This window comes from Carcharhinus amblyrhynchos, chromosome 4 (assembly GCF_965287045.1).
Source record: "Carcharhinus amblyrhynchos chromosome 4, sCarAmb.v2.hapA, whole genome shotgun sequence".
Lineage (NCBI taxonomy): Eukaryota > Metazoa > Chordata > Chondrichthyes > Carcharhiniformes > Carcharhinidae > Carcharhinus > Carcharhinus amblyrhynchos.
In genome coordinates, this window is record NC_137327.1 from 122,349,920 (window position 1) to 122,375,183 (window position 25,264).

Genomic DNA, 25,264 nt, shown 5'->3' on the forward strand with positions numbered 1-25,264 from the left:
TCCCCAGGAGATATGTCCCCAAGTCAAAATGACCACAACAATTTATATTCCAGGAGCAAAGTGTGTTGTTTGGTTGTCAGGATAACTCTGGTTGGCCAAGGCCTTGTCATGGAGAAAGGGGAATTTTCTAAATGACCCAGGTTCTTCAAGCTCCTGGGTCATTTAGAAAAGGAGCAAGGATGGAACATATTTCTGACAATGAGCAAGTCCCTGTGTATGAATGTATGTTGCTTCTAGCAAGTGTAAAAAAGCCACATTGCCAACTCAACTGATCATCTTCAATTGGTTGTTAGTGTAGCTATTAGCACTCTCAGGATTAGTCAGTAAGTATTGTCCAATCATGGAATCACACCGAACAAGAAGCATTTGTTTTGAGTTTTGCAAGCTCAGAAATGATGGAGGAAGGTCCATATTTTCTCTATTATGAACAAATGAAGGAATGTGTTGCTTGATTCGATCAACCAATCAGAGGGAAGTTTGGCATTGCACTGGCATTGAAATGCACACATGACATTGTGTTCAGCAGCACACCCCTTTTAGACTGATGGCAGTATCCTATTAGTGAAATAGCACTCGCTTGGCCACTGCACCGTAGCAGCATAAAATTATATGCTTAACCTGTTGAAGTGGAACCTCGTTCAAGTGGAATACTTCCTAGGAGAATAGGGAAGGAACTGGGATCAGGATGAGCTGGATATCTCAAACAGCTGAGACAGGCATGCTGGACAATATAGCCTCCTCTTGTGCTATACTTAGAATCATAGAATCCCTGAATCCCTACAGGGCAGAAGGAGGCCATTCAGACCATTGAGACTGCACCGACAGTAACCCCATTCTGGCCCGACACCTTTTCAGCCCACACATCAATCCTGCTAATTCAAGGGTCAATTTAGTATACCAATCCACTTAACATACACATCTTTGGACTGCAGGAGGAAACTGGAGCACCCAGAGAAAACCCAAGCAGACACAGGGAGGCTGTGCAAACTCCAAACTGTCACCTGAAGCCGGAATCGAACCTGGGTTCCTGGCGCTGTGAAGCAATAGTGCTAACCACTCTGCCACTGTGCTGCCCATGGGACCTATACAATCATTAAATTTATTTGATTCGATTTGATTTATTATTGTCACATGTATTGGTAGACAGTGAAAAGTATTGTTCTTGGGTGATACGCAGACAAAGAATACCATACATAGAGAAGGGAAAGAGAGAGTGTAGAATGTAGTGTTGCAGTCATAGTTCGGGTGTAGAGAAAGATCAACTTAATACGAGGTAGGTCCATTCAAGAGTCTGATGGCAGCAAGGAAGAAGCTGATCTTGAGTCAGCTGATACACGTCCTGACACTTCTGTGTCTTTTTCCTGATGGAAGAAGGTGGAAGAGAGTATCTCCAGGGTGTGTGGGGCCCTTGATCATGCTGGCTGCTTTTCCCAGGAAGCAGGTTGTGTTGGCAGTGTCAATGGATGGGAGGCAAGTTTGCATGATGGACTGGGGTTTATTCACAATCCTTTGTAGTTTCTTGCAATCTTGGACAAAGTGCGAGTCATACCAAGCTGTGATACAACCAGAAAGAATGTTTCCTATGGTGCATCTGTAAATGTCAGTGAGAGTCATAGTGGACATGCCAAATTTCCTTAGCCTCCTGAGAAAGTAGAGGCATTGTGGACTTTAACAACTGTGTCAGCGTAGAGGGACCAGGACAGGTTGTTGGTGTTCTGCAGACCTAAAAACTTGAAATACTTGACCATTTCCACTTTGTCCTTGTTGATGTAGACAGGGTCATGTCCTCCACTATGCTAAGTTGATGACAATCTCCTTCATTTTGTTGACATTAAGGGAGAGATTATTGTCAATGCACCAGTTCACCCGATTCTTTATCTCTTTCCTATATTCTATCTCATTTGAGATCTGACTCACTGCGGTAGTGTCATCAACGAACTTAAAAATCGAGTTGTTGGAGAATTTGGCCACATAGTCATATGTGTATAAGGAAAATGGTAAGGGGTGAGGACACAGCATAGGGGGCACCGGTGTTGAGAATGATCGTGGATGATGTATCGTTGCCTCTCCTTACTGATCGTGGACGGGGAGGTTAGGAAGTCTAGGATCCAGTCACAGAAGGAGGTGCCAAGGCCTAGGCCATGGAGTTTGGAGATGAGTTTTGTGGGAATAATAGTGTTGAAGGCTGAGCTGCAGTCAATAAATTGGGGTCTGACATAGGTGTCTTTTTTATCTCGGTATTCCAGGCTTGAGTGTAAGGCCTGGGAGGTTTAGATTTAGCTTTAGATTTTGATTTTGATTTTGATTTAAGATTTAGATTTAGATTTAGATTTGGGATGCCTTCAATTCATTTGTCTAGCTGGAAATTAGACAAGTGCAAAATGTCTAAATTGTAAAATAGTTTTATGCATGTATTGTAAAGGCCTTAATTGGACATCTAAATATACTTGATTTATGATCCTTCATCACAATGTTGCAATGAAGGACAAGATACATTGGAATAAATAATTAAGGTGAGAAAATACTCAAATATTAATCTATGTGTAGGCGTACTGGTCATTATCACTGGACTGGCAATCCAGAGACCTAGGGTAATGCTCTGGGGACACAGGTTAAAATCCCACCATGGCAGATTGTGAAATTTGAATTAAATTTAAAAAAATAGGAATTAAAAGTCTAATGGCCATGAAACCATTGTTGATTATCATAAAAACCCATCTGGATCACTAGTGTCCTTTAGGAAAGGAAGTCTGCCCTCCTTAGCTTCTTTAGCCTACATGTGACTCCAGAGCCGCAGCAATGTGGTTGACTCTCAACTGCCCTCTGAAATGACCTAACAAGCCACTCAGTTCAAGGCAATTAGGTAGGGGCAAGAAATTCTCCCCAGCCAGCACCACCAACATCCCATGAATGAATAAGAGAATAATTGCATTTTCTGACTTTTTGAAAATGCTTACATTTATCAAGTCAAGGGATGTGAACTTTAGGTAATTGGAACATTTTTTAATGTCAACATCAAGTCAAATATTGGGCAAAGGTCCCTTTTGTCTGTAGAAGCACCATAACCCCAATGTCAAGAGGGTATCAGTATGACATTTCTATTTCCTTTGCTAACTAACCTCGTGTGTTCGCAAAGGGAAGCATCAAAAGGGCAGTCAGTTTGTGCCAAAGTAATAGGCTGCCGTATACTGTGCCAATTGGGAAATTTGCCCAAATTCATTTCACTCAGACCCCTCGCTGATGCCAGACGTAAGAGTCTTTCGTCAATCTGGACTGGAAATTAAAACAGATCTGACACAAGATTGGAATTTATTGCTGGACCTTCAACACCCCTGACCCTTTCTTAACCTTTTGGTTGCATTTTCTGAATGAATGTTCACCGTGCATTCTGAATTTGTCATTATTTATGTACAAATGGAAAAAGTGAACCACTTTAATATATGAAGGTCTTCATCTCATTAACATAACAACGCATAAACCATATTGCATATTATTTTATCACCAAAATCCTCATGCGGATCATTCACTTTTCATTTCCATTTCTTTGCGAAAGCCAATGTGAAATATCTATTTGGGTACCATGGTATAGTCGTTATGTTACTGGATGAGTAATCCAGAGGTTTTAACTAATGATAAGAAAACTTAATGATCTGGCAGCGGAGAATTTTAAATTCAGTTTATTAAATAATCCTGCGCGAAAAGCTCGCATTGATAAAGATGACAGGGAAACTACCAGATTATTGTAAAAAATATAGTTTCCTGATGCCCTTAGGGAAGGAAATCTGTCATTGTCACCCAGTCTGATCTTAAGGGGCGGCATGGTGGCACAGTGGTTAGCACTGCTGCCTCACAGTGCCAGGGACCAGATTCGATTCCTGTCTTGGGTTACTGTCTGTGTGGAGTTTACACATCCTCCCCATGTTGTCTGGGTTTCTTCTGGGTGCTCTGGTTTCCTCCCACAGTCCAAAGATGTGCGGGTCAGGTGGATTGACCATGCTAAATTGCCCCTTAGTGTCAGGGGGACTAGCAGGTGAATGGGTGGGATTATGGACATAGGGCCTGGATGGGATTGTGATCGGTGCAGACTCGATAGGCTAAATGTCCTCCCTCTGCACTGTAGGATTCTATGATTCCTCTATGATTCCTATGATATGTGACTCTCGACCCACAGCAATGTTGTTTGATCTCTAATTGCCCTCTGAAGGGCTCTCAAGGACAATTAGGAATGATCAAACATTGATATTGTCAATGATGTTCACACCCCATAAATGAATAACAAAATTGTCCCTATTTTTACAGTGTTTTGTCCACAGCAGATGTTAGTCGCTGAGCAGACCAAATCCCAGAGGGAAACTTGGCTTATAGGTCATACCCCGTTTTTTGTTTCTATTCTAAAAACAAAAAGAAACTGTACGATCTCAGCAGCAAGAAGTTCTGTATTATTTTTGCGATTAAAAAAAAATGAAATTAAATAGTTCATTAACAAAAAGAAAAGAAACCTTTGGCATACGAGATAATAGGTGCACAGTTAAAATCGTCTTGCAAAATATTTCCCCAAATGACTCTCAAAGATGTGCGGGTTAGATGGAATGGCTATATAGAATTGCCCCTTAGTGTCAGAGGCATTAACTAGGTTAAATGCATAGAGTTATAGCGATAGGGCCTGGGTGGGATTTAGTCGGTGCAGACTCGATGGGCTGAATAGCCCCCTTCTGTATTGTAGGAGTCTATGATTCAATGATTCTGATTAGTCAGACCCACAACTAAATACCATTCAGACAACACTTCTTTCTGCTCTGATGAAGGGCCACCCACACTCAAAATGATAGCTCTATTCTCTCTCCACAGATGCTGTTAGACCGACTGAGATTTTCCAGCATTTTCTGTTTTAGTTTCAGATTCCAGCATTTGCAGTATTTTGCTTTTAACACATCCTTCCAAATGTTTAAGCATAAAAATTCAGTAATACTACCCAAAGCAAAGCTGCTGTCACTTTAATAAAGCTGTACTACATGACCTCTCAAACTCACTTCCATTTTGCTGTGGAAACCTAAGACATTTCTGAAAGAAATGGCGGAGGTTATAGTGGATGCCTTGGTGGTTATTTTCCAGACGTCGCTGGATTCCGGGGAAGTGCCGGAAGATTGGAAAACGGCTAATGTTACGCCGTTGTTTAAGAAGGGTGCCAGGCAAAAAGCGGGGAATTATAGGCCTGTTAGTTTAACGTCTGTGGTAGGTAAAATGTTAGAATCCGTCATTAAGGAGGAAATTGCGAGGCATCTTGAAGGGAATTGCTTGATAGGGCGGACGCAACACGGTTTCATTAAAGGGAAGTCATGTCTGACAAATTTACTGGAGTTCTATGAGGATGTGTCTAGGGCAGTGGATAGAGGAGAGCCGGTGGATGTGGTCTTTCTGGATTTTCAGAAGGCGTTTGACAAGGTACCTCACAAGAGGTTATTGCAGAAGGTCAGGGGACATGGAGTTGGGGGTAGGGTGTTAGCGTGGATAGAGGATTGGTTGTCAAATAGGAGGCAGAGAGTGGGGGTCAATGGGTGCTATTCGGATTGGCGGTTGGTGACTAGTGGGGTGCCCCAGGGGTCGGTGCTGGGGCCTCAGCTATTTACCATTTATATAGATGATCTGGAGGAGGGAACCGAGTGCAGGGTGTCGAAATTTGCTGATGACACCAAGATTGGGGGAAAGGCAAATTGTGCGGAGGGTGTGGAGAGTCTGCAGAAGGATCTAGATAGGCTGGGCGAATGGGCCAGGAAATGGCAAATGGAATTTAATGTTGGCAAGTGTGAGGTGGTCCACTTTGGTAGGAAGAATGGTAGGAAGGACTATTACTTACGTGGCGAAAAACTGCAGCAGGCGACGGTGCAGAGGGACCTCGGGGTCCTTGTGCATGAGTCGCAAAAACCCAGCTTGCAGGTGCAGCAGGTGGTCAGGAAGGCAAATGGGATGCTGGCCTTCATAGCGAGGGGGATTGAATATAAAAGTAGGGAGGTCTTGCTGCAGCTGTATAGGGCATTGGTGAGGCCGCAGCTGGAGTACTGTGTGCAGTTTTGGGCGCCGCACCTGCGCAAGGATATTTTGGCCCTGGAGGGAGTGCAGAGGAGGTTTACTAGGCTGATACCGGAGTTGAGGGGATTGAGCTATGAGGAGAGGCTGAATAAACTAGGCTTGTACTCGTTAGAGTTTAGAAGAATGAGGGGAGATCTCATTGAGACGTATAAGATGATGAATGGGATGGATAGGATAGAGGTGGAGAGACTCTTCCCGCTCAAAAAAGACAGTAGGACTAGGGGGCACAGCCTCAAGATAAAGGGGAGGCGGTTTAGAACGGAGTTGAGGAGGAACTTCTTCACTCAAAGGGTGGTGAATCTCTGGAATTCTCTGCCCGTTGAAGTGGTGGAGGCTGCCTCGCTAAATATTTTTAAGAAGCAGGTTGATGGGTTCTTGAGAAGAGAGGGGATTAAGGGTTATGGGGAGAGGGCGGGAAAGTGGAACTGAGCCACAACAGATCAGCCATGATCTTATTGAATGGCGGGGCAGGCTCGAAGGGCTAGATGGCCTACTCCTGCTCCTATTTCTTATGTTCTTATGTTCTTACTGGAGCGACAGAGGTTGAAGGGCGGCCTGATAGACGTCTACAAGATTATGAGGGGCCTGGACAGAGTGGATAGTCAGAAGCCTTTTTCCATTGTGGAAGAATCATTTACTAGGGGACATAGATTTAACATGCGAGGGACAAGGTTTAAAGGAGATGTACAAGGCAAGTTTTTTGCACATAGAGTGGTAGCTGCCTGGAATTTGCTGCTGGGGAGGTAGTGAAAGCAGATACAATAGTGAATTTTAAAGGGAGTCTGGACAAATACATGAACAGGATGGGAATGAAGGTATATGGTTCCCGGAATGGTAGCGGGTTTTTGTTCAGTCGGGCACCATGGTCGGTGCAGCCTTGGAGAGCTGAAGGGCCTGTTCCTGTGCTGTAATGTTCTTTGTTCTTTATTTATGAACAAGACTTTTTTGCAGTGCAAGGTATTTCTGGCTTGACTCAATGGCTGATTCAAGTTTCATCTTCTTCCAGCCTAGAGCTGTTTCCTGGAAATCTTTCTCACACTTCCAACACCAATTCACCTCAATATCTTTCCTTACATATTTTGTATTCCCTTTGACCTTCTATTGCATTGTTCTCAACATTTATTTGAACTCAATTTTTCTAAAATATAACAATATTTCATGGCATTCCTCTTCCACCCTTTGGAGATCAAATAAAATGTAATAATCTTCACTTGTTTACTTATCAAACCTTTGCAAGCTGCCTTTTGAAATTTAAAAAATGTCCATCTCTATCTGCTAATGCAAATTTCTAAACTTTGCTATTTACTTATAATACCACTTAACTGTAGTTTCATTGCAAACGTGCACTTAGCACTTTCATTTCTTTCATCCCTCTTCTAGACAAATTGACTCCATTAACCTTTCCCCAACTTAATTAAATAATTTAATTGCATACATGCACGTGCACACGTACACACACAAACACACACGCACACGCACACACACACATCCTTCTTCATTTAACAACATGACATTCCCCCCAAAATATTTTTAAAATAATATCCATTCACATAACAGAAAAGCTAAATAAACAAAAAAAAGCATTACATATAATGATAAACCTATAAATAATAAAATGCAGAAGGAGTATTCAGTCACAACAAACAGTTAGGTTTTCCATTTCTGCTCTGTATTTTGTTAGGAAAGTCCAAAATGGAGATTGGGGGAATGAGATAATTTGCTCCAATATTGTTCCCATCCTCTCCCACCTGCTTCTCCCACTGTCCCACTCTGCCTCGTTGTTATTTTGGGATTTCACTACTAACAAATGTGTATCAGCAGCTTGTTGTTCAAATCTTCCAGTACTACTCTGATAGTAATTCAGATCCCAAATGACACCATGGAGATTGTATTCAACTTTGGTAGTGAACTCAAGTGCACAGTAAATTCTAGCTTACTGTCAAGCATAGGTTTACCATTAACTTCAGCAAACTCATGGATATAGAGATCCCTGGACTTCAACCTTTTCATTATTGCCATAGCAAAGACATTTTATCTAGTGTGCAATAAGAGCATAAGAACAAGGAGCAGGAGTAAGCAATTCAATCCCTTGAGCCTCCTCCACTATTCAAATCGATCATGGCTGATCTCATCTAAGCTTCAATGTCATTTTGTTGCTTATTCTCCATGTCCCTCCAATACATGATGAATTAAAAATCTGGCTAGCACCTCCTTAAATTTACTCAATGTCTTAACATCAGGGAAGTTGGTGGTGGTCTAGTGCTATTATCACCAGTCTATTATTCCAAAAATTCAGCTAATGTTCTGAGGATGCAGGTTCGAATCCCACCACAGTAGGTGGTAGAATTTCAATTCAATGAAAGATATCTGGAATTAATAATCTACTGATGACTATGAAACCATTGCTGATTATTGAAAAAACCATCTGGTTCTCTAACATCACTTAGGGAAGGAAATATGCCATCCTTACCTGGCCTGGTCTACGTGTGACTCCAGAGCCACAGCAATGTGGTTGACTCTCAACTACCCCCTGAAATGTCCAAGCAAACCATTCAGTTCAAGAGCAACTAGGGATCAGTAATAAATGCTCCCCTGGCCAGCAACACCCATGCCCCATGAATGAACAAAAAGAAAAAAATTCCACTGCACTCTGGGGTAATAGATTCCACAGATTCATGACCCTTTGAGTGAAATAACTTCTCCTCGTTTCTGTTTTAACTCTGCTAGCCCAAATCTTAAAACTATGAACTCCTGTTCTATACTACCCAACAAGTGGAAGCATCTGCTCTACCTTTACTTTGTCAATACCTTTTCTCATCTGATTCATTTCAATTAGATCTTCCCTCATTCTTCTAATCTCTAGAGATTAAACCTAAACTACTCAATCTCTCTTCATAAGAGAAACTCCATGGGTGAGAATTTATGGCTTCGCTTGTCCCAAAACCATAAAACCCCGTTTGAGGTCAATGGATCTTCCCATGTTTCGCCTCTCGCTTGCTCCGATTCCCATGGCGGGCGTGCTGGTAAAATTCCGATTTTCATCTTTGGAATCAATTCAGTGAACCTCCCCTGAATTTAATCAAATGCCACCATACCCTTCCTCAAATAAGTGGAGAAAAACTGTACACAGTTCTACAGGTATAGTCTCATCAATGCCTTGTATTGTTTCAGCAACATTTTCTGACTCTGATACACTATTTCTTTAGCTATAAATGCCATAATTCTGTTTGCTTTCCATTTAATAAAGTATTTTGCTCTTCACTGTGCAACCAGTGTAGTTATATATCTTAACATCTTTCTCTGAAATTACTGGGCAAAAGCTCTGTGAAGGGGTATCAGATGGTCGTCTTTGATGGCAGAATTTTTGTCACAATTAGATAACTCTTGACTGATTCCTATCCAGTGGCAAACCGCCAAGTATCTTATTTTCAGCTCACCTGCCTATTTAGACAGGCTGCTGAGTGATTTATGATCAGATTAGAAAACATTAAAAATTATCTTTGTGTTAGAAATTTCTTTTGGATTTTTGCCAATCGGGTGCCCTACCTTTGGCTGAAAATCAGTAGAAATCCCATTGCTGGGATGTGTGCAGAATTTCTGCTGATGAGTTTATGGCAGCTAATAGGGCAATCTCCCTGGGAATTCTTTGCAAAGCACTCCAATAGCATGAACGAAAGGGCTTTAAATTCTGCATTGGTTTGCTTCTAAGTCGTCGCTTAGGTATGATGCCCTGTGCTAACATTCCCAATGTCAAACGGTTCCCTCAAGAACAAGGATATTGTGGTGAGTGTGGCATGCTTGGGAGGAGCTCTGCACCACTGGGGGGTCACTTTATGACTGGCTCTATCATACGCATTGATGGAGATTTATTGCAACGATTAGTCAACAAGTTCATTATCACTGAAGATGAAGACAAAAGGTAAACTAGATGGCCTTTCTCATCAAAGGAATTCTTTTGTTGCTGTGGTTGGGGAAATGCAGGCAATAACTTTGCACGTATATGTAATAAATCGATGAGGCTAAAAAGGAAAAGGCTTCATTACCAAGGAACAAATATCAATAGTTACAGCAGGGTTTTCAAAATGCATTTGTGGGACATGGGCATCGCTAGTTGGCCAGTATTTATTTCTTATCCCTAGTTGCCCAAAGGGCAGTTGAGAATCAACCACATTGCTGTGGTTCTGGAGTCACATGTCAGCCAGACCAAGTAAGGATAGTAGATTTCCTTCCCCCAAGGACAATAGTGAACCAGGTGTGTTTTTACAACAATTGACAATAGTTTCATGGTCATCAGTAGATTCTTAATTTCAGATTTTTTTATTGAATTCAAATTCCACCAGCTGCTATGGTGGGATTCAAACCCGGTTCCCCAGAACATTAGCTACATTTATGAATTAATAGTCTAGTGATAATAGCATGAGGCCATTTCCTCCCAGGCAGAATATGTTACTCCTTTCTGACTCCAACTGCGGATCCTCTTCCCACCTGGACACGTACCCTCACCTTAATTCGCTCGTCTTCCCATCTCCATTCCATAGGGTCTGGCCCATCCACATGACTCTTCGGGAATATCCCTTTAAAGGCCTCACTACCACCATTTAACTTAATTGATATAAATAAATAGATGTGGCGCAAAGTTGGCTGAACTGCAACCTGACCTTTGTAAGCGTTACTTCATCCGGGAGTCTCCCAAACAAGGGAGATTCTTGCTATTTCTTCATGAGACTCAGAGCTATCCTGAAAGGACATGGTTAAATTCTTGACAATAATTTAGCTTTCATGAGACTTGCTGTGAGCATTGTTTAATTTGTAGAGTTGGTTTAGCTGCTAAAATGACCACAAAAATGCCTCTGTGCACCCTCTAGTCTTATAAAAGGATGTGCCATAAAAATCTGGAATATTAAGATGAGTGAGGCAGGCTCACAGAGAGTTAAAGCTGGGCTCCAGATAATTAATTGAGCCTACAGTTTCACACATGGGGTGAAATTTTAAGGCCTAGCTCGAGAGAGACCGGAAATTTTCTCCCAGGGTCAATGGAGATTTCCATTGTCGCACCGTTGCCCACGTTGATTCAATGGCGGGCATGGTGGTAGAGTTCTGACCATGGTTTCTCATGCAGCCAGTGTAAAATAATGGTTCCTTCATTGTCATTTGGTTACAATCCTGGATCTTGTTTCCCACCGACACCGTGAGATATACCTACACAACAAAGACCACAGCAGTTCAGGAATTCACCACCTGCTCAAGGGTAATTAGAGATGCCCAACAAATGTTGACCTTTCCAGCAATGCCGGCATTCCATGGAATAAGAAAAAAGAGGGTTTTTTTTGTAGCAAAGCAAAATCTTTTTAGAGGAACATTCTGAAGGGTAAAATATCCAAATGATCCAATGTTCAGCACAGTGGCTTCCTGGTAAATCCTATTATTGATAGTAATTGAATTAATAAGGACTTTCCTTTTGTCCTTAAAAATAAAACTTATTTCAAAGAGGACTAAATTATGGAAAAAGTTAGAATGTTTCTCATTTAGCTCTTCACCTGCACTCAGGCCCAGATAATGCTGATGGAATAATTAATCTCTGCTGGTCAAATGTTAAGAATCAGAAGAAATAATCGTTTAACTTCAGTGGGGGCAAACACCAAAGATTTGCCCTGAGTTCATTTTCACACATTACTCACAGTTCTGATCAGCTGGAGATCCCTGATCTTTTCAGATTCACCACTTCTGGCTGTCCCTTGAGCTGCCGAGACCCAAAGCTCTGCAATTTCCTTTCTAAGCCTTTCCACCTCTCTCTCATCCTTGACCTTCAAGCCTGTATCTTTGTTCAAGCTTTTGATCGTCTGTCCTAATATCTCTGTACATGTCATTGTGCTAAATGTTGTCTGATAATGCTCCTGTGAAGTGGCTGGGATGTTTTACCATTTGCTCTGTAATTGTAGCTTCTTGTTGTTATACTAGCAATCTAGGGAGTAAAGGGGTGAAGAATTGCCACCAGTGTGTTCATTTAATTTCATCCGTACATGCACACTTGCACACACAGACACACACACACACACACCTGTTCCTGTGGTGTAATTTTCTTTGTTTTTGTTCTTTGGGTAGAGGGGTTTATTTCAGTCAGGCCACACAGTCGGTGGGTGTTTGGAGGGTCAAAAGGCCTATTCCTGTGCTGTAATTGTCTTTGTTCTTTGTACACACACACATTCTCACACACACACACACACACACACACACACACACACACACGCGCATTAAAACATCGAAACATAGAAGATAGGAGAAGTTGGAGGCCGTTTGGCCCTTCGAGCTTGTTGCATTGTTCGTTACAATCATGGCTGATCATCCAACTCAGTACCCATAACACACACACATGCACACACAAGTGCATGCACTTGCACATACAGGTGCATACATATACCCACACACACATGTGCACATCATGCACACACATCACACAGAGACGCATGAACACACATGCACAAGCACACACACAAACACACACACACATAATTGGATGTGCATACATACATGTGCACCCACGCAGTCACACTGTTTTTTTCCTCTTTGAATTCCTGAGTTGATTATAAACTCATTGAACAATGACCAACAAGTGTTGCCGCCTGGTGTTGTGAGACTTCTTACATTGTTCTTGAACCCAGTCCTTTTGGGCCAGAGGAAGGGGCATTACCACAGTGCCACAAGATCTCTCATATCACTGTGTAAGCACTCAGAGTTTGAGGAATCACTACATTTATAGCATTCACTCAAACTTTAATTTATGATAACATGTCCTACAAGTGGCTGCCCAACTTCACCCAACTATTCCCCATGCCTGGTCTTCCCTGTATCTTCATAGTGTCATCCCACCATTGGCAACCTTGTCTTCAGCCATTTTGGAATTTCCTTCCTAAATTTCTCCATCTCTTGCTCAATCTCTGTTCCTTAAACAAAAAGCTTTCTGAAAAGCTCATGTCTTCAGCTAATATTTTGATTGCTGTGTCCTAATATCTCCTTTTGAGGTTTGCCAATCAGCTTCCCTCTCACCTCTCCAAGAAGCTCCTGTATGTTGAAGGCACTTTATAAATGCCTGCTATCCTTGTTGAAGAAAAGCCCTGATGACTTTAGAAATGACATTGTTAAACGAGTGACTGATGCCAAAAGAATGATGCAACTGGGACCTGAATAGCACAGATGACCCATTACCAAGATTTAATGCTCAGTGTCATTAATGCTCAGTCTCATTAACAGAGACACTAATTGATTTCTACGATCACAAATCTTCAAAGTGTCGATTAACTCCTTATGCAAATCAAAATTTTTAAAAAATTGGATGTTAAGCCATGTCTAAAAGCATACATAAATCTTGAGAGATGCACCGCCATCGAATACAGAAGTTACAATCAAGAATTCATCAAAAACGGCAGCTATTCATAGATCTAATGTATAAAGGTTGAGTTATTTTTAACACCCTGTCGGAGAAGTGTAAATAATGACGTTGTGTGGAAAATTGTGCAGCAAATACCCAGTGAACAGGTTGAGATTGTGCTGCCAAATTGGCTCATTTGTGTCGAGAAAGGGACAACAGCAAAAGAAACTGAGTCCTTCAAGCACCGAATACACAGAATACAAAGATAATTCCATAGCAATGCGGGGCACAGTGCAGCTTGGAGTGAGTTCCTAAAACACAGAAAGCAACCTGAAGGTAAGTGAGCATGAATGTCTGGGAGAGGGCAACTGAAATAAATAGTTAGACTGACGTCAGCACGTGGGATGGAGTTTCAGGTCTATTTGAGTCCAGGTAAAGTACAAATCTTACTGGCGCAACATCACTGAATGTTCATGCCACAATTCTGCTGCAGCAAAATCGGAAAATTTGGAACCCAGCCAATGCTCTGTTCGCCCTGGTGGGATGGGAACATCCTGCCGGCGTTAACAGTTCCAATGTTCTGGCTTACATTTATTTTTGACAGATCGAGATGGTTGTTGAATAAATAAAGACATAGTAAGACACCACAGTCTCGTTCAATATATTCTGTGCTGTGTCGATAATCCAGGACATTTCTTGTTCCCTGGTTAACCATATGTGCAAGAAGTGCCTACTGTCAGCTGGAGAGCTTGAGTTCCAGTTTAGGTGCCATTGATGTCCCAGTGGTCCAAGACTGTGAGCACGCCTTTGAGGGAGCTGCCACTCAGCCGCTTATAAGTGTGGCTTGCAGAAACAGAAGGGTAACCATCAGAGGACATTGCAAGGATTCCCAGTGCCTCTCATTAGACTGTAAGACATGGATTAGAATCCAGCTATTCGGCCCATTGAGTCTGTTCCACCATTCAATAAGACCATGACCGATCTGATATGATAATCCTCAACTCCATTTTCCCGCCTTACCCCTATAACGCTTGATTCCTTTACTGATTAAAAGTCTGTCTGTCTCAGTCTTGAACAACTTAATGACCCAGCCTCTGCAGCTTTCTGTTGTAAAGAATTCAACAGATTCATTACCCTCTGAAAGAAGAAATTCCTTCTTATCTCTGATAGTCATGTCCCAGAAATTTGATTGGGTTTTTGAAGGGGAAACCTACAAGGTAGATGAGGGCAGCACAGTTGATGTTGGCTGCATGGATTTTAGCAAGACCTTTGACAAGGTACCAAATGGTAGGTTGTTGCATCAGGTTAAATCTCAAGGGGTCCAAGATGAAGTAGCCAAATGGATACAAAATTTGCTGGATGATAGAAGACAGATGGTGATTGTAGAGGGTTGTTTTTCAAACTGAAGGCCTATGAACAGTGGTGTGCCTCAGAGATCGGTGCTGGGTCCACTGTTATTTGTCATTTATATTAACGATTTGGATGAGAATTTAGGAGCCAAGGTTAGTAATTTTGCAAATGACATCAAGATTGGTGGCATAGTGGACAGTGAAGAAGGTTATCTAGGATTGCAATGGGATCTTGATCAATTGGGCCAGTGGGCTGACGAATGGCAGATGAAGTTTAATTTAGATAAATGCGAGGTGATGCATTTTGGTAGATCAAACTAGGGCAGGGTTTGCTCAATTAATGGTAGGATGTTGGGGAGAGTTACAGAACAAAGAGATCTAGGGGTACAGGTTCATAGCTCCTTGAAAGTGGAGTCACAGGTGAACAGAATGGTGAAGAAGGCATTCGGTATGCTTGGTTTCATTGGTCAGTACATCGAATACAGGAGTTTCGATGTCTTGTTGAAGTTGTACAAGACATTGGTAACAAATACCGCGTACAGTTCTGGTCACCCTATTATAGAAAGGATATTATTAAAGTAGAAGGAGTACAGAAAAGATGTACTAGAATGCTACTGTGATTTGATGGCTTGACTTATAAGAGGCCTGACATACTATTCTGCCCTCTGACATCTCCTCCACTCCACTCACCTCTGCCCCGCTTTGTCCTTGCCACTGCTGACTGTCCAGATTTGTGACCTTTCACCTGCTCACCTCCCCTTTCACTCAGCATTCAGCGAGGACAATGGCCCAACAGACTAGTTAGCCTGGTGTTCACCACCATTCGCCCGACGTGAGTTGTCAGGAGTTTCCCAACTCATTGATCTTGATTTAATTTTGAGAAATAGTGATCAAATGAGTATCAATGGATGTAAATATTGGAGAAAAATGATCTGCCACTGGTCACCATAGGTCCCAACCTGCCGCTGAAATGCTCTGAACTTAATCCCTTAAACTTACCCCTGCTCGGGAGCCACAATTCTGGCTCCTGTCTGTTTCAGTTGCCCGCCCACCATCATCTTCTTTCTATTATTGTCATAAGTCAGCTTACATTAACACTTAGTGAAGTTACTGTGAAAATCCCCTAGTTGCCACACTCCGGACCCTGTTCAGGTACACTGAGGGAGAATTTTGCACGGCCGATGCACCCTAACCAGCACATCTTTCAGACTGTGTGAGAAAACTGGAGCACCCAGTGGAAACCCACGCAGACATGGGGAGAATGTGCATACTCCGCACAGCCAGTGACCCAAGCCAGGAATTAAATCCAGATCCCTGTCACTGTGAGGCAGCAGTGCTAACCACTGTGCCACCTTGTTGCCCTTTCCACAGCCCGCAGCACCATTAAACCCTGTCCTTTCTTTCAATCAATGGCTTTTGCGCGCTAGTTGCATAACCCTTGTCTAGAGATACTTAGAGGTTTAAAATTTCCGAGACCACAAAAGCCACTTGCAAAACGCTTTCAACATAGAAAGCAGTGCATATGAAAAGAAAGTCATGATGCACTTATGTTAATAGCAAGTCTTCTAATTATATCGAAAGGGGTTCATGTAAAAAGGTCCAATAAGTGGGCTTCTCTATTGTACTTCTTCAAAGGATAGCAAAATCATTAAAATAGCAAAGAAGTAAAGGCTAAAGAAACATGTTAAATATTCAGGGTGTAATTGAATATTTTTAGTGCTTTTATATCAGGAGACTGATTTAACTCACGATAGAACTGAGTTCTGAAGTTAATATTCCAGCAACTATAACTGTCTACTGAAGGCTGATCTGCGATTGTTCTTTATTATTTTCTACGGACTACAGTCAGCTTTCGACTATGGTAAATTGAGAAGACCATGCCATCCTGTGACAATGATAAACCTTCCCTCCTTGTCTTTCTTGACATTTATGTAGCCTTTGACATGATTTGCCACATAACCATTTACCATGAGATGTATCCAGGTGATAGCAGCCCCACCCAGCGGAGAGGTATTGAAGGAGGTTCAAATCACACTTCAGGCTTTGATGGCCATGGAAGTTATGTTCATAACATGGCCAAGTGGGCCGAGTGACCAGCCTGTCAATCCTCCCAGTAGGTCTCACAGGAGGCAGCAAAGAGCAGATAGGGAAAAAAAAACAATTCAGGCTCACGTGTAGTAGTCTTACTTCCCAGTTTTTTCAGGTGTTCCATTTTGAGGTATGCAAGGCCAGTTATAGTTTGACAGCACAAAAAGAGGCCCTTCAGCCCATCATAGAACATAGAAAAACTACAGCACAAACAGGCCCTTCAGCCCACAAGTTGCGCCAATGATATCCATACCTACTAGGCTTACCTATAACCCTCAATTCTATTAAGTCCCATGTACTCATCCAGAAGTCCCTTGAAAGACCCTATCAAATTTGCCTGTTTATTCCAATCCCATTTTACTGCACTTGGTCCATAGCCTTGTCAGCAGTGTTTTAAGTGCTTGTCTATATGCTTCTTAAACATTGCGAAAAATTATTTTCCAGTCTTTACTGTTTTTTGGTTCTGCCTGGTCAGCCAGACTGCAGAAACCCACTGTAGCAATTTGTCAAGCATATTCATGGACCAATACACTGCAATTTACATCGAAAGCTGTAACAATTCTAACAGGGCTAGACAGACAGGATGCAGGAATGTTGTTTCCTCTCACTAGGGGGTTTAAGTTTAAAGTTATTTGTTGTGACAGGTAGGCTTACGTTAACACTGAAATGAAATTACTGTGAAAATCCCCCAGTCAACACACTCTGGCGCCTGTGCAGAAACGCTGATGGTGAATTTAGCATGGCCAATGCATTTAACGAGCATGTCTTTTGGATTGTGGGAGGAAACCAGAGCACCCGGAGGAAACCCATGCAGGCATGGGGAGAAAGTGGATAACATTGACCCAAGTCAGTCCCTGATACTGTGAGGCAGCCTTGCCATACACTGTGCCACCGCGCCACCAAGGGAACAAGAGGTCACAGTCTCAGGATATGAGGTGGGCCATTTAGGGCTGAGATGAGGAGATAAGTCTTCACACATGAGGGTGGTAAGCCTGTGGAATTCTCTACGCAGAAGACTATGGAGGCCAAATCACAGAAGATATTTAAGAAGGAAATAGATTGATTTCTAAAATTGAAAGATGTTAAAGGAGAGCACTGGAGTATGTTGAGGATAGAGGATCAGCCATGACCGAATTGAATGTCAGAGAGGACTCAAAGTTTAAGTGCTTATCTTTTTACCATTTTCTTTATTCATTCATAAAATGTGGCTATCTTTGGCAGGGCCAGAATTTGCTGCCCAAAATGGTTAGCCATTTTAGAGGGCATTTTAAGAGCCAACCACATTGCTGTGGGCCTGGAATAGCTTGTAGGTCAGGCCAGGTAAGGATGGCAGATTTCCTTCCTGATATTTGCCAACCAAATGGGCTTGTACGGCAATCAACATTTAATTTGATTATTGAATTCAAATTTCATATCTGTTATGGTGGGGTTCGATCCTCAGCGTGATATGCCAGGTTACTGGGTGGCACAGTGGTTAGCACTGCTGCCTCACAGCACCAGTGACCCGGGTTCAATTCCCAGCTTGGATCACTGTCCGTGTGGAGTTTGCGCATTCTCCTCGTGTCTGCGTGGGTTTCCTCCAGCAGCTCTAGTTTCCTCCCACAGTCCAAAGATGTGCAGGTTATGTTGATTGGGCATGCCAAGTTGCCCCTTAGTGACAGGGAAATTTGTAGGGTAAATATGTGAGGTTACGGGGCTGGGGCCTGGGTGGGATTGTTGTCTGTTGGGATTGTTGTCCGAGCAGACTCGATGGGCCAAATGGGCTCCTTCTGCACTGTGGGGATTCCATGATTCTATGATACTAGTCCAGTGACAATGCCACTAAGTTCTCAGTCTGGCCGAGCTACTACCATATTTTTATTTTCATACAGAGTATGGATAAAATTGCTTTACAACTACTTTTCTGTATTGTTTCTCTCCCTGTATTTCAGCAGATATCTCAGATAGATACACTTCCATAAGCTTCGGCAAAATGAAATATTTGAGATCAATGTTTTCTCGGTAATTTATTTTCCTGGGCTAAAATATTTACAGAAAATGTGTTGCAGCGATAACACTTCCTGTTGAAATAAAGTCATTTTTACAGTGTATGGCAATTTATCTAATATATTTGCTCTTGGATCACGAAGCCTGTGACCAAAGGACGTCCTTGCTCCTTTTTAAAAAACAACATTTGAGTTTCCTGTGTGAATGAAATCTTCACACAAAGATGCAAACTGCACAGTATTCAAAAGTTGGGGCGAAAGGGAATTCGCGAATTTTTAGCTACACCAGAAACGGCTGCCTCACAGCACCAGAGACTGGGTTCAATTCTCAGCTTGGGTCGCTGTCAGTGCGGAATCTGTGCCTTCTCCTCGTGTCTGTGTGAGCTTCCTCTGGGTGCCACAATTTTCTTCCCACAGAGTGAATGATGTGCTTGTTAGGGATTCTCTGGTTTTGAGGCAAGCCTCTAATGGGGTTGCTCTTTCATGGAGCTGGTGAAAACAGAAGCCCTGCTTTTATGCAGCATGATGCCATCATTGTAAGAATATAGGAATTAACATGACAATAAAAGATCATAAGAACGTAAGAACATAAGAATCATGAGAAATCATAAGAAACATAAGATCACTGGCATCCATCTGACATGTGTCAGTTCCAGAAATGGTCTGTACGTGGTCAGACCCCATCTGGAATATTCCATTCAGTTCTGGGCACCATACTTCAGGAAGGATGCAATGTGGGAATAGAAATAGGTCATCTCGCCCCCTTGAGCCTGTTACACCTTCCAGTGAGATCATGGCTGATTGGTGACCTAATTCCTTAATCCAGCTTTTTTCCCAAATCCCTCACTAACTTTGGTTAACAAAAATCTCTCAACCTCGGAATCCAAATGAGCAATTAATCAAACATTAATTGCCATTGGTGGTACAGAGTTCCAAATCTCCACTACCCTCTGGCTCTCTGAGCAATCCCTAATTTCATTCCTGGAAGATATGACTCTAACTTTTAGACTCACATTGGAATTCTCCTACCTCGCCCATGGCAGGGGTTTCCCAGTACTGCCGCAGTGAATGGAGTTTTGGCTGAGCACCAAATTCACTGGTCTCGTTGGCAGTAGTAGTAGGATGAATGAGACTGAAGAATCCCGGCCAATGGGCAGAAATTTCCTGTCCCGCGCACCACGGGTATCATAGAGGGCAGGGGCAGACCATGCAAAGTTCCATTGACCCGGGTGAGAATTTCCAGCTTTGGGGTAAATATGGGTGAAATTCCTGACCCACGTCTCTCATCCCTGTTTGCCAAGCAGCAGAAATAGTTCCTCAGGACCCTTGCATTTCTGCCTCCTCAACTCTCCCATGGCCCGATTGTGGCTCCCGCGACCATTACTGGACCAATCCCAAACTCGTCCTTTGTCCTGAGTGTCCAACCTCCAGCCCCTCCCCCTCACCAGCAGTGACGATTTCCCCCACTACCCACACCCGCGGCACACCTTTCCCCATCCCGGCAGAACCCCCCCCCCCCCAACCCCCCACCTCAGCAGAAACCCCTCCTCCAAGAAAGGCAGACCCCTCCTGGGAGGCAGACCACGTCCCTCCCTCCCCGGCATACCATCCCAATCACCCAGCCCACCCGATCGCTGGCTTCATACCAGGCCTGACCAAATCCCAATGTGGAGTAGCAGCGGGACCCCTCACCACGCCCCCCCCCCCCAGCTGATAACCCCTAGGACTGCCCACAATTCTCCCCGCTCCCTTGGCATTGCCCCATCCCCGGTGTGTAGTGCCAAGGTGCCCCTGTGCATGGACACTTTGCCCCTTGGGCAGTGCCAGGGAGCACAGGCTGGCACTGCCAGGGTGCCCATGCCTAGGGGACATCACCCCCTGCCACCTGACTTCTGGGGCGCCCCAATGCCCCCTCCCCTTCACACCAGCAGGGTCTTCTGCTAGCTTCCCGAACATGGGGAGCTACTCTAAACCCTGGCAGGGTAGGAGATGCTATTGGACCCAGAGGATTCAATCCCAGGCCCGAAAATGACATTTAAACTACATTAAAAACAGATTAAAATCACTTACCTGATCTTTCCGCCGGTTCCAGCGTGATCTTGACTGTGTCTACTCTCCGGTGGTGGAAGACGTGCATGCATCAGGAAGACATGTGTGAGTCCCACAAAATGGCTGACACGTGCATCTCCCAACCCAGTGTGCCAAACAAATAGCGTGTCGCGATGGGAGACTCGGGTCCAATGCTGTTTATTGCTGTCTGAATGTCAGAAATCATTCCAAAAAATGTAATTAAAAAACTCAAACCAACTTGGAGGCTGCGCTTCTGTAGATCTGGGTTTCACTCCAGAATCCCTGTGGGACTGATTATATTCTTCTACAGATCCATCCATTGATCACTCAGTCCACTTGCCTGCCAGAAACTTGAAAGAAACTGTTTGTCATTAAACAATAAGTAAACTAATGGGCCCTTTAAAATGTTATTATGCACTTTACAAAGCAATCTGTTGTAATATTGTTCACTACAGGCACCCAACTTTGATATTCTTGGACCTCCACTTGTCTGGCACTAATTAATGAGTTGTCACAAATTTTGCCATTGACTCGGCGGGTGATGTGAAAAAAAAATGTTTTATGCAAGGGGCTGTGAGTTGGAGCTTCACTCCATCCATCTGAAAGAACAGATGGCAAACCACAGGATGAGCAGTAATGCAAGAAAACGTTGTGATAATATTTATTTATGTTAACATCATTCAGATCTACTGCTCTGCATGCAAAGCTTTTTCCTCAGTGCCAACGCGAGAAAGGGAATTGTTATCTTTTCAAAACAAAATGCAAAAGGACCTGAAATCTGATTGATGCATACGTGCCATCCATGTTTGCAGTTTGTTATTGCTTTCAGCCTTTGGAATACCATTAACTCTGAATTCACAAATCAGAACATTTGGTGTTACTGAAGCCATGGTTGTACGGGGAGCGGCATGGTGGCACAGTGTTCAGCACTGTTGCCTCACGATGCCAGGGACCTGGGTTCGATTCCAGCTTTGGGTGACTGCTTGTGCACAGTTTGCACGTTCTCCCAGTAACTACATTGATTTCCTTCGGTTGCTCCAATTTCCTCCCACACTGTAAAGATGTGCAGATTAGGTTGATTGGGCATGCTAAGTTGCCCGTTAGTGCAATTAGTAGGGTAAATATGTGGGGTTACAGGGATAGGGCCTGGATAGGATTGTTGTCAGAGCAGGTTCAATGGGCCAAATGGCCTCTTTCTGCACTGTAAGAATTCTATAATGAAAAGTTTGAAGTAGAAAGTGTTAAAAGTCATCTTGAATTGGTATAGTAAGCTAATGGCAGCTTTGGTTTTGCTGGCACATTTTGCCTCTTGGTACAGTCTGGGATTCTCAACCTTGCCTGCTTCTGAGATTCTCCAGACCTGTTGATATGCATGGAGATGTGGAAAGTATCACTGGCAGCAGCGGAGTACGACATTGGAGAATTCTAGCCATAGCATTCAGAGAGACACCCATCCATGCAATCGCTGCAATAAGCTTAGAGATCATAGAGGTCATAGAGGTTTACAGCAAGGAAATAGGGCCTTTGGTCCAACTTGTCCATGCTGCCCTTTTTTGAAAATCCCGAGGCTAGTTCCAATGGTCTGCATTTGGCCCATATCTCTCTATACCCATCTTACCCATGTAACTATCAAAATGCTTTTTAAAAGTCAAAATTGTACCCACCTCTACTGCCACCTCTGGCAGCTTGTTCCAGACACTCACCATCCTCTGTGTCAAAAAATTGCCCCTCTGGACACTTCTGTATTTCTCCCCTCTCACCTCAAACCTATGCCTCTAGTTTTAGACTCTCCTACCTCTGGGAAAAGATATTGACTATCTAGCTGATCTATGCCCCTCATTATTTTATAAACCTCTGTAAGATCACCTCTCGGCCTTCTACGCTCCAGAGAAAAACGTCCCAGTCTATCCAGCATCTCCTTATAATTCAAACCATCAAGTCCTGGTAGCATCCTAGTAAATCTTTTCTGTGCTCTTTCTAGTTTAATAATATCCTTTCTGTCGTAGAGTGACCAGAACTGTGTACAGTATTCCAAGTGTGGCCTTACCAATGTCTTGTACAACTTCAACAAGGTGTCCCAACTCTTGGATTCAATGTTCTGATCAATGAAACCAAGCATGCTGAATGCCTTCTTCAACACTCTGTCCACCTGTGACTCCACTTTCAAGGAACTATGAACTTATACCCCTAAATCTAATTTTTTTCTGTAACTCTCCCTAAATCTAATTTTTTTCTGTAACTCTCCCCAGTGCCACACCATAACTGAATAAGTCCTGCCCTGGTTCAATTTACCAAAACGCATCACCTTGCATTTATCTAAGTTAAACTCCATCTGCCATTCATCAGCCCACTGGCCCAACTGATCAAGATCCCATTGCAATCCAAGATAATTTTCTTCACTGTCCACTGTGCCACCTATCTTGCTGTCATCTGCAAACTTACTAACCATGCCTCCATATTCTCATCCAAATCATTAATATAAATGACAAATAACAGTGGACCCAGCACTGATCCCTGAGGAACACTGCTGGTCACAAGCCTCCAGTTTCAAAATCAACCCTCTGCAAACACCCTCTGGCTTCTGTCATCAAGCCAATTTTGTACTAATTTAGCAACCTCACCCTGCATCCCATGAGATTTAACCTTATGCAACAATCTACCATGCGGTGCCTTGTCAAAGACCCTGCTAAAGTCCATGTAGACAACATCAACTGCATTGCCCTCATCAACCTTCTTGGTTACCTTTTCAAAAAACTCAACCAAATTTGTGAGACATGATTTTAGGGATCACCATGCTGAGTGTCCCTAATCAGTCCTTGTGTCTCTAAATGCCTGTAGATCCTGTCTCTCAAGATACTTTCCAACAACTTATATCCATCAGGGGCTCTCCAGCCAATTTGTGTGCATCTCAATCATTTAATTAAAACATTTAAAGAAACATATGAGGCTGTTCAACTTATCCAAAACTACACAGAAAGTTCCATGTATCCAGTCCCCAGGCAATAATGTATGGAACATAACCATTTAATATTGAATTAGTTTGTCAAAAGTTTGAACTTTGAAACTCAAATGTTGAATTTGTGAATGGCATTGATAAGAAGCTTCTCTTATGGGCATCAGGGTGGCACAGCATTTAGCACTGCTGCCTGACAATGCCAGGGATCTGGGTTCAATCCCAGCCTCGGGTCACTGTCTGTGTGGAGTTTGCACATTCTCCCCGTGGCTGCTTAGGTTTCCTCGGGGTGTTACGGCTTCCTCCCAGAGTCCAAAGATGTGCAGGTTAGGTGCATTGGCCATGCTAAATTGCCCCTTAGTGTACTCGAACAGGCGCCAGAATGTGGCCACTAGGGGATTTTCACAGTAACTTCATTGTAGTGTTAATGTAAGCCTGTTTGCCACATTAATAAATAAATTTTAAACCTATCAGGCTCACATATGAAAAATCCTGTGCTCAATGTCCATAATTCTCTGGCCATTAAATTTTGCTGCCCATTTCCAAACTTACACTAAGTCCTCTTCACCCTTTGCCCCTCTGATCGCTGACCTGCATTGTCTCCCAGTCCGGCATTGCCTTCATTTCAAAATTCTAAACCCCATCCCCACCCCCGCTCCAGCGAATTCAAATCCTCCATGTCCTTTCTTGCCCAACCTCTCCATACCCCTGTGAATTGTCTCAGTCCTGCAACTCTGTAAGAACTCTGCGCTGCTCTCATCCTGGCCTGATGCAAATCCTCAATTTTAATCACCACACTTTTGTTGGCCGTGACTCCAGCTATCCTGGCTGCAAGAACTGGGACCCTCACACTAACCTTTCTGCACTTCTGTCCAACTCTCCTGCTTTAAACCATTCTTCAAAAAGTATATCTTGCAGACCAAGGTTTCTGTCACCTGTTCCAATGTTTCTTTGGATGTCTCGGTATCACACTTTGTTTGATATCACTCATTTTGTTTGAAGCATTTTGAGATATTTTACAATGTTAAAGGTGTTATGTAACAGCAGCTTGAGGTCAGTTCATCTCAGTTGGCTGGACAGTGGCTGGTGATGCAGAGTGACACCAACATAGAATCATAGAATCTACAGTGCAGAAGGAGGCCATTCGGCCCAGCGAGTCTGCACCAACCACAATACCACCCAGGCTCTATCCCCATAACCCCATGCATTTTACCCTAGTTGGTCCCCCTGACACTCAGAGGCAATTTAGCATGGCCAATCCAAAATATCCATCTTTGGACTCTGGGAGGAAACCAGAGCACCCCGAGGAAGCCCACACAGACATGGGGAGAAACTCCACACAGACAGTGACCCAAGGCCGGAATTG